Genomic DNA, 17,500 nt, shown 5'->3' with positions numbered 1-17,500 from the left:
AGCATCATTCAAGAGGATAATAGAAAGTCAGCATGCTTCGTACCCGAAAGGCATCAGTTGATTAAGTCACCTCGCCTAGCTCAATTTGCGGCGCTGCACTGCGGCTGACGCCTGGTATACCTTGTCCTAGCTAAATTTGCGGCGCTGCATTGCGGCTGACGCCCGGCGTATTCCAGTCTTACCTTGGAATAGACCCTCGAGAAAAATTTCCCCTATGGGATGAAAAAATGAATTTTATTATTTTAAATTTTAAACTGTTATCTGTCTGCTCAACGCCACAGAAACATGGATAAGTTCCGGATTTATAAGCTTAGGAGGCAAGATGGCCTATGGTTAGCGCGTTGTACTCTGGACTCAGAGGTTCTGTGTTCGATTCCGACCGAAGCCAACTTGTACTTTCTAGAGCAAGAAAATTTACTCCAATCACTCACTCCATTCAGGTGTAAAAGGGTACCTGTCAAGCTGGGATAGTAATCTGCGATAGACTACAGACTAGCGTCCCGTTCAAAGGTTTTCAAACAAATACGTTAATTGTCCGCTTCACGCTATTGAAACCGGAATAACTCCTGCACCATTGGCTACAAGGCTCTAAAGGACTTAATTTGTTTTACAATGAGTCCAAGTGGCTCAGAAGGACTAACTTATAAATATTTTCATTGAGAATTCCCGAAATAAATAACGATAAAGATAATTGATCCCACAAGTTACCGAATAGATGTGCGACCGGTTTTAGACACGTTACTGCTGTGTCACAAAGTGTGACACTTCTTAAATTATATTTATAAACATACGTTTTTAAATTGCCGAAAATATTTATGTTGCTATGCCTTCTTTACGTGGTTTCATCACATAGAATTATTTTTTGAATTGTTCTTGCTTTTTTATATTCAGAATTGAAATAAATAAATAAATTAAAACTGTGAAATTGAATGTAAGCTTCAGTTTAATAAACGAAAACAGATAAAATGGACGTTTCGGGTTTCCCCTTCATCAACAACACATGATGAATTAAAAACTACAGACGAATGAGATAATGTGGTAGTGGCGTTGTTAAGATGCATAAACAAAAACATTGATGGGCAGGAAATTGTATGCTACTTTGTGAGGAAGCGCGAATTAAAACAAAGCAATAGAAATTTATAAAAGGTGCGTCCTTAATTATGTCAAAAGAGGGGAGGCGGGGAGGAACTGTGTAATGCAGTATAGAAAGTGAACTAAAATAAAGTGTGGACTATTGTTGGAAAATAAATACAATGGAATTGGAAATAAATACAAAATATAAAGGATGTAGGTATTAATATATTAGTGGCATTAGCCACAGCAGAAGCAACAATAGAAATAGTAGTAGTAGTAGTAGTAGTAGTAGTAGTAGTAGTAGTAGTAGTAGTAGTAGTAGTAGTAGCAGTAGTAGTAGTAGTAGTAGTAGTAGTAGTAGTAGTAGTAGTAGTAGTAGTAGTAGTAGTAGTAGTAGTAGTAGTAGTAGGGATGCAGAAAATAAAGACAGGCATTTCAATTTTGACACGGCGCCGCCAAGTCTGGGACTTTTTTGTCCTAGTGCGGAAGTCTGCTATATTTTTCTACTATCACAAACGATATGAACACGGGACTGGGACAGTCCTGTCCCGTTGATTTTGTAGCATTTCACAACGGCTTGGGACACAACGGGACTGTTTTGTCCCGTCCCAATAGGTGCGGAAGATCTCTCTAAATTCTATATGTTAAAGGCTCCATACACGCACGGTTTTGATAGGCGTCCGAACCACGATCAGGCAAACCGGGGTGAAAACGCAATGTGTGTGGCCAAATACCTGGCCGATAAACCTAGGTACGGTCGATCGCCCGCACAGCCCGCTTTGCTTAATATTTTTCGAGGCGATCGGCGATCGGGGGCGTGGCAGTATAAAAAATTGGACAATTTTTTTCGGATTTTCGCTGCTTTGACGTCAGATTCGTGATCAGCGTCGAATTTACAATAGGTTTGATACCAAGAACTATGTTTTTACTCCAAAAATTGATGAAATTAGAAATAAATTTTAATTAATATTGAGGCTATGTGGCCGACAGAAAAGTGCCCGTCCCTGTTTTGTGATGGATCAAGTGGTATGACTCTCGCTTTCGGATCGGAAGGTTCAGGTTTCGAGACCCGCTCTGAGTGGCGCAGAGTTGAGTCCTTGGAAAAGGCTCTTTACTCACATTCTCTCACCGTACTCAGGTGTAAAATGAGAACATGGCCGTTCGTTGTCTTTGTTGGGAAAAAATGTCACATCGCCTGACAGGCGTCATGTCTCGTCTTTCAAGTCTAATATTGCTGTTGCCTTGGGACCCCTTGTAAAGCGCTTTGAGCACGTGGATATTGCGCCAAATAAATGCTGTGTTATTATTTTTTTTTAATAATATTTTTATAAATGTTGCGCCAGGAAGAGGTAGATGGCAAAAGTTTCGTTCTTGTTCATCGTAAAACTTATAAAGGATTTCATACAAAATAAAAAATAGTTTTCATAATTTTCAATGTAATGATATAATAATATGCCAGTTCTTTTTTTTTTTTTTTTTCCTCCTCACCCGTTGACGCGACATGACGGTCGACCTTGACACAGACATTTGGGATTGGCAGATGCCAAAAAGCCTTGGAATGGGGTGGGCATTGTAACCTTGAATTATAATCTACAAACAACGCCCCCCCCCCCCCCCCCCAAAAAAAAAAAAAAAAGAAAAAGAAAAGAGCTGTGTGCGTGTGTGTGGTGGTGGTGGTGGTGGTGGGGGGGGGGGGGGAGGGTGCGAATGCGAGTAGTCCCGAGGAGTACCCGTTTCACCTGCCACGGGAACACTGTCGATTTGTTTTATAAATAATAATAATAATAATAATAATAATAATAATAATAATAATAATGATAATAATAATAATAATAATAATAATAGTAATAATAATATAATAATAATAATAATAATAATAATAATAAAATAATAATAATAATAATAATAATAATAATAATAACAATAATAATAATAATAATAATAATAATAATAATATAATAATAATAATAATAATAATAATAATAATGACGATAAATAAAAAATCTTTATTGTCCACAAAATGGAAAAATTTCCGTGGTCTACGTTGCTTTTAAACTTAAATCGGATTGCAAATGTATTGATGTTATGCGTATTGGAAAAATACTCACGACATCTCCATCGGGGTATAACATATTAACACACAAAACTGCAAACGCGAACGTTCATTGTCTGATTGATATAACTTAGTGATAAGTTAATTATAAAATGCTGTCTAAAAGCAATAACAACGGGTTGACTAACGTCAAATTCATTCCTTCTATTGATGCTCTGTGTTAAATTAAAATACTCACAAAGTCCGCCAGCCATAAATATCACTCCAGCCCAAAGATCTACATGGAACCTTGAACGTTATAGTCTGATATATTTTAATGAGAACTAATCATAAAAATGGGTGTCAAAAAACAATAACAATGAGATGAGTGACGTTAATTTGGTTCCTTCTATAAATATCCTAGAACTTTACTCACTCCATCCGCTCTCTCCTCCTTCAATACATATGAATCTATTCTCTCATCACTTTTTTGTGCGGCTATGCATGTGATCTTGTGAAATGACACTCGCCTTTGGATCGGACGGTACTGGATTCGAGTCCCGCTCTGAGTGGCGCATAATTGAGTCCTTGGAAAAGGCTCTTTACTCGCATTCTCTCACCTTGTTCACTGTTAAAATGAGTACCCTCGCTGTTTACAGCGTCGTCTCTGTCGGGAAACAATTGCAATATCGCTTAACAGTCATGTCTCGTCTAACATGTTTTTATGTTGGCCAAAGACCCTTATAAAGTGATTTGAGCACCTTTATTGAATATAGCGGTATATATAGCGCAAGTAAATTTTTCTCTCTTTCTCTTTCTCTCTCTCCCTCTCTCTTTCTCTCTCTCTCTCTCTCTCTCTCTCTCTCTCTCTCTCTCTCGACATGTTAGATTATTATAGCTATTGCTACATATGATGCGAATATCTTGGACGGTTATTGATGCTATGAGTTTAGGTAAAATGCTCGCAACATCCACCAGTCGGAAATAACGTACCGTCATACAAAACTACGAGTAACCTTGAACGTTAAAAGTCTGATTGATATAATTTAGTGAGAACTAATTACCAAAATGACTGCCTTAATACAATAACAAAGAGTGGAATGATGTCAATTTCGTTCCTTCAACAGTCTAATTGATATAATTTAGTGAGATGTAATCACTATTGTGGCAAGACGAAAGATAGAATAACAGACAGTAACTGGGATCGGTTCTGTCGGCCACATAGCCTCACTATTAATTAAAATTTATTTCTAATTTCACCAATTTTTGGAGTAAACACACAGTTCTTAGTATCAAACCTATTGTAAATTTGACGCTGATCACGAATCCGACGTGAAAACAGCGAAAATCCGAAAAAAAATTGTCCACTTTTTTATACTGCCACGCCCCCGATCGCCGATCGCCTAAAAAAAATATCTCCCCGTATGTGGGCAAAAATCATCTGCGATAAACGCAGGGATGGGGTCAAAGCGATAGGTCATCTGTCCCGCTACCAGCGGATGTCGGCGTCTATGGGGGGCGTTACAGATTTGGGACAGGACTGTCCCGGGACAGTCCTGTCCTAGTGCGGAAGAGGGTTTAAAAACAAACAAAAACAGACTTTGTGGTTCCTCCGTGATCCCAATCTCCAAACGGTGCAATTATGACATGTGTGTGACTACACACTACACACACACACACACACACACACACACACACACATTGCAATGTTTACACCTTGTCACGTACGTGGGTGGAAATAAACATAAACAATCAACAAAAAACAGTTGACACTTTTAGAATAGCGTTAAATAATATGTGACTTATCGATTTGATACGGTATTCTGTTACTTTCTTTCTCTTTCCTCCTCCTCCTCCTCTCCTCCCTCTCTCTCTCTCTCTCTCTCTCTCTCCCTATCTCTCTCTTTCTGTCTCTCTCACAGTGTTTCTCTCAGTGTTTCTCTCTCTCTTTCTCGCTATGTTTCTCTCTCACTCCCATCATTCTCTCTCTCTCTCTCTCTCTCTCTCTCTCTCTCTCTCTCTCTCTCTCTCTCTTTCTGTATTCCCCCCTCATCTCTATCTCTTTTGGCTAAGAAACTCACAACATTGCCATTCGGAAGTATAACGGACCAACACACAAAACTCTATGTAACCATGAACTTTTATAGTCCTGATACAGTTAAGTGAGAATTATTCATAAACGTGGATGGCAAAAAAACAATAACAAAGACCCTAGTGACGTCAACTTCATACCATCTATATCAATTATTTGAAAATCTCGAACGCACAAAGTTGGACATGCCAAATAAATGTAAATAGAGTAAATTATACTACGAATGTTGAAGATGACAGTTAGACTATTTATGCATTAGATATTTAATACTCAATATTATCTATTTATTAACATTGGATGTTGTTTATATAATTGATAATAAATTGTATCTATGCAAAAAAAGTTACACGGAGCATTTAAAGGATTTTAGAACCTATTTGCTCTTAATACGACACTATAGATAGTTCGAAGATGACGTCACTCATGTGTTTGTTATTGTTTTTTGCCATCCGCGTTTATGAGTAATGCTCACTGAACTGTATTAACCTGATTATATACGTTAATGGATACACACAGTTTTGTGTGTTGGTCCGTTATACTTCCGGATGGCAATGTTATGAGCTTCTTAGCCAAGCGCATACTATCTATACGATTCGATACGATACGATATGATACGATATGATACGATACGGTATGATACGATACGATATGATATGATACGATATGATACGATACGATATGATATGATACGATATGATATGATACGATATGATACGATATGATATGATATGATACGATATGATATGATACGATATGATATGATATGATATGATATGATATGATACGATACGATATGATACGGTATGATACGATACGACATGATATGATACGATATGATACGATACGATATGATATGATACGATATGATATGATACGATATGATATGATACGATATGATAAGATATGATATGATACGATATGATATGATACGATATGATATGATATGATATGATATGATATGATATGATATGATACGATATGATACGATATGATATGATATGATACGATATGATATGATATGATATGATACGATATGATATGATACGGTTGATACGATACGATATGATATGATACGATATGATACGATACGATATGATATGATATGATACGATATGATATGATATGATATGATACGATATGATATGATACGGTTGATACGATACGATATGATATGATACGATATGATACGATACGATATGATATGATATGATATGATATGATACGATATGATATGATACGATATGATACGATATGATATGATACGATATGATACGATATGATACGATATGATATGATACGATATGATATGATACGATACGATATGATACGATACGATATGATATGATACGATATGATATGATACGATATGATATGATACGATATGATATGATACGATACGATATGATATGATACGATATGATATGATACGATATGATATGATACGATATGATATGATACGATATGATACGATATGATATGATACGATATGATACGATATGATATGATACGATATGATATGATAATTATATAATATGATACGATATGATATGATACGATATGATATGATACGATATGATATGATACGATACGATATGATACGATACGATATGATATGATACGATATGATATGATACGATATGATATGATACGATATGATATGATACGATATGATATGATACGATACGATATGATATGATACAATACGATACGATAGTAAATTATTATTGTAACAAATGCATAAATAGAAAAATGTTTCATTGACTGATTTTACATCACCCTATAATAATATCATCATTATTCTGCCCTAGTCTGAAAAAAAAACCATATTTAAATTTTTGGCCAGAAAATTCGTCCTTCAAATATCGATCGATTTGAATGACCGTCATCTTAGAAAAAAAAACAAACAAAAAAAAAAAAAAAAAAAAAAAACAATCTTAAACCCGGGACGTCGCCGAAGTTTCTTTTTTTTTTTTTAGTCCCAAGTTTGAGAGTTTTTGCGAAGATGTAGGTCATTTAAACGATCGATATTTGAAGGATGAGTTTTCTGGCCAAATTTTTAAATATGAGTTTTTATCCAGAGTACGGCAGTTTATCGTTTACTGCGCATTGAAGATTTCATGGATTCATTGGTCTACAACAGATAAATAACTTTGGCTATTCATGGTATGGGTTTATCTATAATACTTGTGACACCGCCCGCCGGATCGGATAGAGATGCTGTGCGCTTACAACATTGCCATTCCGGAAAACTTTGTGTAATTTGTGTAAAGTTACAGATAGATAGATAGATAGATAGATAGATAGATAGATAGATAGATAGATAGATAGATAGATAGATAGATAGATAGATAGATAGATAGATAGATAGATAGATAGATAGATAGATGGATGGGTGGATGGGTGGATGGATGGACAGATAGATGGATGGACGGATGGATGGATGGACGGATGGACGGATGGATGGATGGATGGATGGATGGATGGATGGAGGGATGGACGGATGGACGGATGAACGGATGGATGGATGGATGGATGGGTGGATGGATGGATGGATGGATGGATGGATGGACGGATGGATGGATGGATGGATGGATAGATGGATGGATGGATGGATGGATGGATTGATGGATGGATGGATGGATGGACGGATGGATGGATGGATGGATGGATGGATGGATGGATGGATGGATGGATGGATGGACGGATGGACGGATGGATGGATGGATGGATGGATGGATGGATGGATGGATGGATTGATGGATGGATGGGTGGATGGGTGGATGGACGGATGGACGGATGGATGGATGGATGGATGGATGGGTGGATGGATGGATGGATGGATGGATGGACGGATGGATGGATAGATGGATGGGCAGAGATATTGTCTCCTGACTCGTGATCGGCCTAAATAACTTCAACATAAAAACTTGCCTGTCTCTGTTGTGTCATATGAACCAATTTACTGTCATACTATGGAAAACCGCGAATTTAAAGATTTGGCCAGAAACTCGTCCTTCAAATATCCATCGATTTAAACGACCTTCATCTTTGCAAAAACTCTCAAACCTGGGTCTTGAAGGAAGACTTCGCGAAGTCCCAGGTTTGAGAGTTTTTGCCAAGGTGAGGGTCATTTAAATCGATGGATATTTGAAGGACGAGTTTTCTGGCCAAATTTTATAAATACATGTTTTTCCAGAGTAAGGCAGTTAGCTAGTTAAACCTGATGTCTCTTTTAGCTTCTAATTTCAAAATGCACCGAGCATGAACCGACGTCATGGTTATCTCCTTGTACGTGGGGTGGGTTGGGGGGGGGGGGGGGGGGGGGTGGAAAGGGTGGGGGGGGGGGTATGAAAGGATAATATTGTGAGAAGAACGAGAGGGATAGAGTTGGGGGGGGGGGGAGAGAGAGAGAGAGAGAGAGAGAGAGAGAGAGAGAGAGAGGCGGGGGTATGAAAGGATATGAGAAGAGAGAGAGAGAGAGGGATAGAGTTGAAAGGGGAGGGGGGGGGGGGAGGATGAACGAAGCATGTTATCCTTGTTATGTTACAGTAATAAATCTGTATCCATGACTTTTATTTGTGTTATTTGAGAAAAATTTAGTAATGAAATATAGATAAATATACTGCGTCTTTAACAGGGATTAAATTATATTATTTTTAATTTGAGAAAAAGGGATGGGGGGGGGGGGGGGGTAATGTGAGGAAGAGATCGTCGAGAGGGGAAACTGGAGTGACAGAACGAGATGAGAGAAGATGGCTGATAGAGAGGGAGAGAGAGGGACGGAGAGAGAGAGAGAGAGAGAGAGAGAGAGAGATAGAGAGAGACACAGAGAGAGAGAGTGAGAGAGAGTGTGAGAGAGAGAAAGAGAGAGAGAGAGAGAGGGAGAGAGAGGAAGGGAGAGAGAAAGAGGAATGGGAAAGGAGTTTTAAAAAAAGGCGAAAAAAAAAACGAACCATGGAGACCAATAAAGGTAGAAAGAAAAAATTAATAAATAAACAAATGAATGAATGACTTATTACATAAATACATGAATGAGTAAGTGAATAAATAAATAGATATATAAACATATAAATAAATAAATAGATATTAAATGAATAAATAGATAGATAAATAAACATACACATAAGTAGATAAATACATGAGAAAACTCATGTCGTCACACACAGTCCTGACGGTGGCTCAAAAGGCCTGAAACATCCATGTAGACTGACTCCAACATTGTGGTAAATATTAAAATAATAATTCGCTCCATTGCTACATGTCGAGCACTATTCGTACCACATTTGTATCCAACACGATTCTATATATATATATTATAATATATATATATATATATATTATATAATATATATTATATATATATATAGATCAATAAACAGATAAATGAATGAATAAATAAATAAATGAATAGATAAATAAATAAATAAATGCAAGGTATCCCAGAATACCAGACTCAAAGAAGTATTTATACAAACCAACGGATTTTTGAAAGAGATAAAACGCGATGTTAACGGTCCCATTTTGATAGAATTAGATTAAAATACATAACAGAGACAGACAGATTACAGTAGGGGAAAAGAAAAGGAAAGGGAAAGAAATAGTGAATTAAACAAACAGATGAATTTAATAATAATAAACTCATTGAGCGAGGAGGGGTTCATCGAGTGAAAGAGGAATTAAAAGTATTAGAAGGGATGGCTGAAAAAAAAGAGAAAGAAAGAAAGGATAATGATAGGAAAGAAAGGAAAAGAAGGGAAAAGAAAGAAATGATTCTAAAGAATAAGAAGAGCGAGGGAAACCTAAGGTATGCATCAAAAGCCCCGAGGCTTGGGGGAAATCGGAATTTGTTTAGAAATGATGGATGATAAATTATTATAATAATGACAATAATAAATTAATTAATAATAGTATTATAATAATAATAATAATAATAATAATAATAATAATAATATAATAATAATAATAATAATAATAATAATAATAATAATAATAATAAATAATAATAATAATAATAATAATTATGATGAGATGATGATGATGATGATGATGATGATGATGATGATGATGATGATATGATTGATGATGATGATGATGGTGATGATGATGATAAAAATAATAATAATAATAATAATAATAATAATAATAATAATAATAATAATAATAATAATAATAATAATAATAATAATGATAATAATAATAATAATAATAATAATAATAATAATAATAATATAATAATAATATAATAATAATGATGATGATGATGATGATGATATAATAATAATAATAATAATAATAATAATAATAATAATAATAATAATAATAATAATAATAATAATAATATGAGGGGAAGGGGGGGGGGGGGCTTTTAATAATCCTTCAATGAGATTCTAGCTCAGGACATGAACTGTTGTGTTGGAATTCACACGAGAAAGGCTGTTTCATATTTCATAATGGTTTGTACAGATACAAAAATACTGCTTGTCGTTGTTGGTGTTGTTGTTGTTGGCAAATTGGATTGTGAGGCGGCTGAACTCATTCTTTGTAGATTGGCTGTATTTTCTATTTAGAAAATATATTTGGGTTTTGTTTTGTTTTGTTTTGTTTTGTTTTTATTATTTTCTAAAGAATTTTTTAAAAAGTGATTTTTCGGGAGGACAGTTGAAGAGGAGATAAAAAAAGAGGCCGGAAAGACATGGAAGATGAACGAAGGTGTGCGGCTATGTGGTCTCGTGGTATGACACTCGCTTTCGGATCGAAAGGTCCTGGGTTTGAGCCGCGCTCAGCGCATAGTTGAGTCCTTAGAGAAGTCTCTTTTTACTCACATTCCTCACCGTATTCATGTGTAAAATGAGTACATGGCAGTTAACAGCGTGGTCTCTGTCCGAAAAAAAAATGTAATTTCGCCTAAGAGGCGTTATGTCCCGTTATTTGTGTTAAATGTTGCTGTTGGCCAGGGACCCCTTGTAAAAGCGCTTTGAGCACGTTTAGTGGATATTGCGCTATATAAAAGCTCACAAGCTAAATGAATTGAGCTGGCTGCTGGCCCAGGACAGAGATGCTTGAAGGAACTTTTTTTGGCAGCAGCCTCTTATGGTTTTCACACTACTATGTTATGACGATCGACCCAATCAGCAAAGTCTGGTCCGCATTCGTGCACCGTCGCAAACCCGCCGGGTAGCATCGTCACAACACACCGTTCGACTAGATGCTCTGCCGTCTCAGGTTCTTGCCAACAGCGAGTACATGGTGGACAGGTAGTAAGACCCCACCGATGAAGCGCACTGGCCGTGAGGCAGCTCCTCAACCGAAGCCATTTCGCAGTCACCAAGTGTCTCCTCTTACTGGTATCAAAGCCTGGCAACTTCTCACCAAGCTTAGAGGAGTGTAGGTCCCCGCCCCCACGAGGGATTGAATTCGTCCAAACCGACTTCCATCTCGTATGTGCAGCTCTTTGTTGGCGCCTTATGTTGCAGTAAGGAACCAAGGGGATAAGTAAGTTGAGTAACTCTTCAGAGCCACTTGGAGCTGCAGTTTATCCCGGTTTATATATATAGCCTGAAAGGGACAATAGCAATTGCTTGCTACATTTAGGATTGAACGCTTGTACTTTCCGCCAGATGTAGCAGACCCCAGCTACCCAATCACTGTTGGGTGGACAGGGAGATTATAAAAAAAAAAAGCAAAAACCAATTCGACGTCATCCGGGATCGATCTTGGTCCTTTTTGCCCGTGAAGTGAGTGCTCTACCTACGGAGCTATCGGGACTTCTTTCTAAAGAATACCCTGCTGCTATGTGGTTGTCTTGTGGTATATATATAGTATGCGCTTGGCTAAGAATCTCACAACATTGCCATCCGGAAGTATAACGGACCAACACACAAAAACTATGTGTAACCTTGAACGTTTATAGTCTGGATAATATAGTTTAGTGAGAACTACTCATAAACGCGGTTGGAAAAAAAAAAAAAAAAACATAACAAAGACCTGAGTGACGTCAACTTCGTTCTATCTATAACAATCGCCTTCAGATCGGAAGGTCTTGGGTTCGAGCCTTGCTCGAAGCATATATAGTTGAGTCATCGGAAACGGTTTTACTCACATTCTATCATTCGGAAAAAAATGCAATATCGCCTAACAGGCGTCATGTCTCGTTCTACATACATGTTACGTGTTGCTAGTAGTAGTAGCGTATGGCTAAACCTTCAAATGTATTTCGTCAACCCAGCTTCTAAAGTCTTCCTCCGCCCTAAGGACGGTTTCGTAGCCACCTTCAAGTTTAGTGACTGGACAATGGAGGACGATGTGATCGCTGGTCTCTGGGGCTGCCTGACATTTCTGGCAGGTATCACTGTTTACGTGTTGCTGTTGGTCAGGGACTCCTTGTAAAGCGCTTTGAGCACGTTTAGTGGATATTGCGCTATATAAAAGCTCAACTTTTTTATGTGACTCATCGCCTCGACACGGTATCTTGTCGGGATGAATCTCAGATACCAAGAAAAAAAAAGAAAAAAGAAAAGAACTTGAGAGAGAGAAAGAGTGATATAATATATATCTACATACACACACATAGAGAGATAGAGAGACATAGACACACAGATACAGAGAAAGAGTGAGAGAGAGGGAGTGAGAGAGACATACACACACACATATATATAGAGAGAGAAAGAGTGAGAGAGAGAGAGATAGAGAGAGAGAGAAAGAAAGATAGATAGATAGATAAGAGAAAGAGAGAGAGAGAAAGATAAATAGATAGAGAGAAAGAGAGAGAGATAGAGAGAGAGAAAGATAGATAGATAGAGGGAGAGAGAGAGAGAGTGAAAGAGAGAGAGAGAGAGTGAAAGAGAGAGAGAGAGTGAGATAGATAGATAGATAGAAGAAAGAGAGAGAGAGAAATATAGATTATAGAGAGAAAAGAGAGAGAAGAGAAAGATAGATAGATAGAGAGAAAGAGGGAGTGAAAGATAGATAGATAGAGATATATATATATATATATATATATATATATATATATATATATATATAATATATATAGACATAGAGAGAGAGTGAGAGAGAGAGCATAGAGAGAGAGAGAGTGAAAGAGAGAGAGACAGAGAGAGAGAGAGAGAGTGAGAGAGAGAGAGAGAGAGTGATAAAGATGGAATACAGCTTGGAGACAAGTCAGTGAGTACAACGCCATCACAGATCAATCCCAGTCCATTTCCAACAGACAGGCAGTATCAGTGACCACAAATACTGTGTCCAATACTGAATGTCTTACTAGAAGGTCACGTGAGTCGAAGACGTTTGTTCAAGATTCAATGTCTTTGTGTAAAATGTTTTATAAGATATACGTTTATAAAGACGGGAAGAAGATGACGTCACTCAGCTCTTTGTTATTGCTTTTTACCAGCCATTTATTTTAGTAAGTCTATCAATCCGACTTTAAACGTTCAAGGTTACACATAATTTTGTGTGTTGGTCCGTTATTTATCCGTCTAACGATTTTTGAGTTTTTGGTTTTGTTTTATATATAAACGCACAGCATCTATAGATAGTATGCGCTTGGCTTAGAAGCTCACAACATTGCCATCCGGAAGTATAACGGACAAACACACAAAACTGTGTGTATCCATGAACTTTTATAGTCTGGATAATACATTTAAGTGAGAATTACACATAAACGTGGATGGCAAAAAAACAATCACAAAGACAAGAGCAATTTTTGGCGCTTTAAAATATTATAGATGGAACAAAATTAACGTCACTTAGGTCTCTGTTATTGTTTTCTTCTCTTTTTTTTTTTTTTTTTGTTTTGCCATCCACGTTTATGAGTAATTCTCACTAAACTGTAATAACCAGACTATAAACGTTCAAGATTTACATCGCTTTGTGTATTCGTCCATTATATTTCCGGATGCCAATGTTGTGAGTTTCTTAGCCAAGCAAGCGCACAGCATCTTATAGATGGAAAACAATTGACGTCACGCAGCTCGTTGTTATTGTTTTTGGCCAACGTTTTACTGAGTAGAGGTCTAGTTAGTTGTCTCTAAAATACGCTTCAACAGTCGTGACGTCACTTCCCTCGTAATGACGCCTGGTAACGTACTAACTGGTTCTAAACTATCGGAACAATGGCGGACGCCCTAATGAAATACTTCTCCGACGAGCATAAAAGCGTATCCAGAGGGGAAAAAACATTATAAATCTGATCATATTTTGACTTTTACACATTCTGATCACAAGACATATTATGAAAAGTTCTAACCAGCATGAGGAATAAAAAGTACCGATTATCTTGGTTTAGAACAACGATGGCCGCCCTTGCTGGGCGACGTGACATCAGACTGTTGAATTCAATTCTATCAATCAGACTATAAACGTTGAAGGTTACACATAGTTTAGTGCGTTGGTAAGCTATAATTGAGCTTTTATATAGCGCAATATCCACTAAACTTGCTGAAAGCGCTTTACAAAGGGTCCCTGACCAACAGCCACATTTAACATGTAGGAAGGGACATGACATGACGCCTGTTAGGCGAGATTACATTTTTTTTCGGACAGAGACAACGCTGTTAAACGGCCAGCCAGTTACTCATTTTACACATGAGTACGGTGAGAGAATGTGAGTAAAGAGCCTTCTCCAAGGACTCAACTATGTGCCGAGCGAGGCTCGAACCCACCAACCCAGGATCTTCCGATCCGAAAGCGAGTGCTATACGACTAGACCACATTATAGTCGCACTGGCGGATGTTATGAGTATTTTACTTAAACGCATATCATCAGTATTATTGAACATTTCATACTCACCACTGTCGACAATCCAATAGTGCTTTGATAGTTTTAATAATCCAATAATCTAAAAAGTTGTTTGTTGTTAGTTGGTCTAATAGATAAGTCGACAGCACTTTGGGGTGAATTCAGTGTAAAGGGAACTTCTTGTCAGTTTGACTAGAAAAAGAAAAATGACAGTCAATATAGATTTTTTATAAAATTTCCTTTTAAATTTTTTCTCTCTAATTTTCACAGTGTTTTTATACTTAATGGAATGATAATAATGATGATAGTAAGTAGGTATAGTTATATAATGATTATAGTAGTAGTAGTGGTGGTAGTGGTGGTGGTGGTGGTAGTAGTAGTAGTAGTAGTTGTAGTAGTATGATTTGTAGTGGTAGTAGTAGTAGTAGTAGTAGTATTAGTAGTAGTAGTAGTAGTGGTAGTAGTAGTAGTAGTAGTAGTAGTAGTAGTAGTAGTAGTAGTAGTAGTAGTAGTAGTAGTAGTAGTAGTAGTAGTAGTAGTAGTAGTATGATTTGTAGTGGTAGTAGTAGTAGTAGTAGTATGATTTGTAGTGGTAGAAGTAGTAGTTAGTAGTAGTAGTAGTAGTAGTAGTAGTAGTAGTAGTAGTAGTAGTGGTAGTAGTAGTAGTAATATAGTAGTAGTAGTAGTAGTAGGATTTGTAGTGGTAGTTAGTAGTAGTAGTAGTAGTAGTAGTAGTAGTAGAGTAGTAGTAGTAGTAGATAATAATAGCATATAATAGTAGTAGTAGTATAGTTAGTAGTAGTAATAGCAAAAGTAGTAGTAGTAGTAGTAGTAGTAGTAGTAGTAGTAGTAGTTAGTAGTAGTAGTAGTAGTAGTAGTATAGTAGTAGCAGTAATGATAATAATAATAATAATTATAATAATAATAATAATAATAATGATAATAATAATAATAATAATGATAATAATAATAATAATAATAACAATAATAATAATAATAATAATAATAATAATAATAATAATAATAATAATAATAATAATAATAATATAATAATAATAATAATAATAATAATAATAATAATAATAATAATAATAATAATAAAATAATATAATAATAATAATAATAATAATAATAATAATAATAATAATAATAATAATAATAATAATAAAAATAATAATAATAGATAATAATAATAAATAATAATAATAATAATAATAATAATAATAATAATAATAAAATAATAACAATAATAATAATAATAATAATAATAATAATAATAATAAATAGAATAATATATAATAATAATAATAAAAATAATAATAATAATAATAATAATAATAATAATAATAATAATAATAATAATAATAATAATAATAATAACAACAATAATAAGCTGTTATAAGACTTTACTCCTCCAAGTTAATTTATCCGCCTATCGAAAACACACACAACTCCAAGGAAAATCCAACATGACACAAACACGAAGCAAACATAGATAATACTATTCCTCACAACCAACTTTTCACAGACATGAATGACACCAAATAAAATTCATATTTATATTATCTAGATATCGGTTATTGAGAAAGTCAAATGAGTTCAAACGTATCCGAACCGAAACAAAAGACCGAACTAGATACAACTACACAACTCTCCTTTTACTCGAAAAGAAAAACACTTTTTAAAAATAAAATTGGCCATAAATTTTCGGTCTCCACTAAATATTGTCGTGTTAAAATTTAATGATAATCATTTTTGTCAAAAAAAAAACTTTCAAACCTGGGACTTAACTTGAAGTCTCAGGTTTGGTATTTTGGCAATATGAGTGTTATTTTAATCGATTAATTTAAAGAGAACGCGTTTTCTGGCCAAATTTGGAAAAGGTATTTTTTCATAGAAATGGCAGCACGCTGACGAATACTTTCACGGTTTGGGAATTTCTCCAATACGCCAAAAACACTGACAAAGGTAATAATAAAATTATATTGATAATAATTGTAAAGTAAATCTTTCTTATATTATTTTGATCAACTTGTGTCTTTAGAATTTCACTCTATTCATTCATTCATTCATTCATTCATTCATTCATTCATTCATTCATTCAAAACTTTCCGCGCACCGATGAACCCCTTAAGCATTAACCCTTTCACGACAAGAAGTTTTCTTTTCTATTCAGTTCAAAATAATGTCGGGGAGGGGGGGGGGGGGCCAAATCCGATTATAATAGGCTTCAACAGTCGTGACGTCACTTTCCTCGTAATGACGCATAGTAATTTAGTAACTGGTTCTAAACCATCGGAACAATGGCGGAGCCCTTATGAAATACCCCTCCGACGAGCAAACATTGTAACTCTGATCATGTTTTGACTTTTATACATTCTGATCACTTGACATGTGACGTTCTAGCCAGCATGAAGAATAAAAAGTACCGATTTTCTTTGTTTAGAACCAAGTTGCTGGTTGATGGCGGACGTGACATCAGACTACTGAATCCTTTTGATCTTCTTGTCAAAGATATGAGACGGGGATTAAGTTAATTGATGCTATGCATTTCGTTAATAAA

The 17,500-nt window shown here is 35.8% G+C and overlaps 1 protein-coding gene across 6 annotated transcripts in view; it reads right to left on the bottom strand.

Annotated features, from left to right (window-relative positions):
• The window catches only part of LOC144960484 (uncharacterized), a 389,259-nt gene that overhangs the window by 327,126 nt on the left and 44,633 nt on the right, over positions 1–17,500 (bottom strand). For 3 of the 6 annotated variants that reach the window (XM_078893600.1, XM_078893615.1, XM_078893622.1), the window contains exon 2: positions 14,989–15,129. The gene's annotated coding sequence lies outside the window, so the exon portion shown is untranslated. Of the gene's footprint in view, positions 1–14,988; positions 15,130–16,347; positions 16,572–17,500 lie in introns of those variants that run through there. The other 3 variants (XM_078893623.1, XM_078893613.1, XM_078893628.1) reach the window with 3 other exon arrangements.

Source organism: Berghia stephanieae, chromosome 15 (genome assembly GCF_034508935.2).
Source record: "Berghia stephanieae isolate SIO BIC M18660-M18661 chromosome 15, UCSD_Bste_1.3, whole genome shotgun sequence".
Classification (NCBI taxonomy): domain Eukaryota; kingdom Metazoa; phylum Mollusca; class Gastropoda; order Nudibranchia; family Aeolidiidae; genus Berghia; species Berghia stephanieae.
This window is presented reverse-complemented; position numbering and strand designations above follow the sequence as displayed.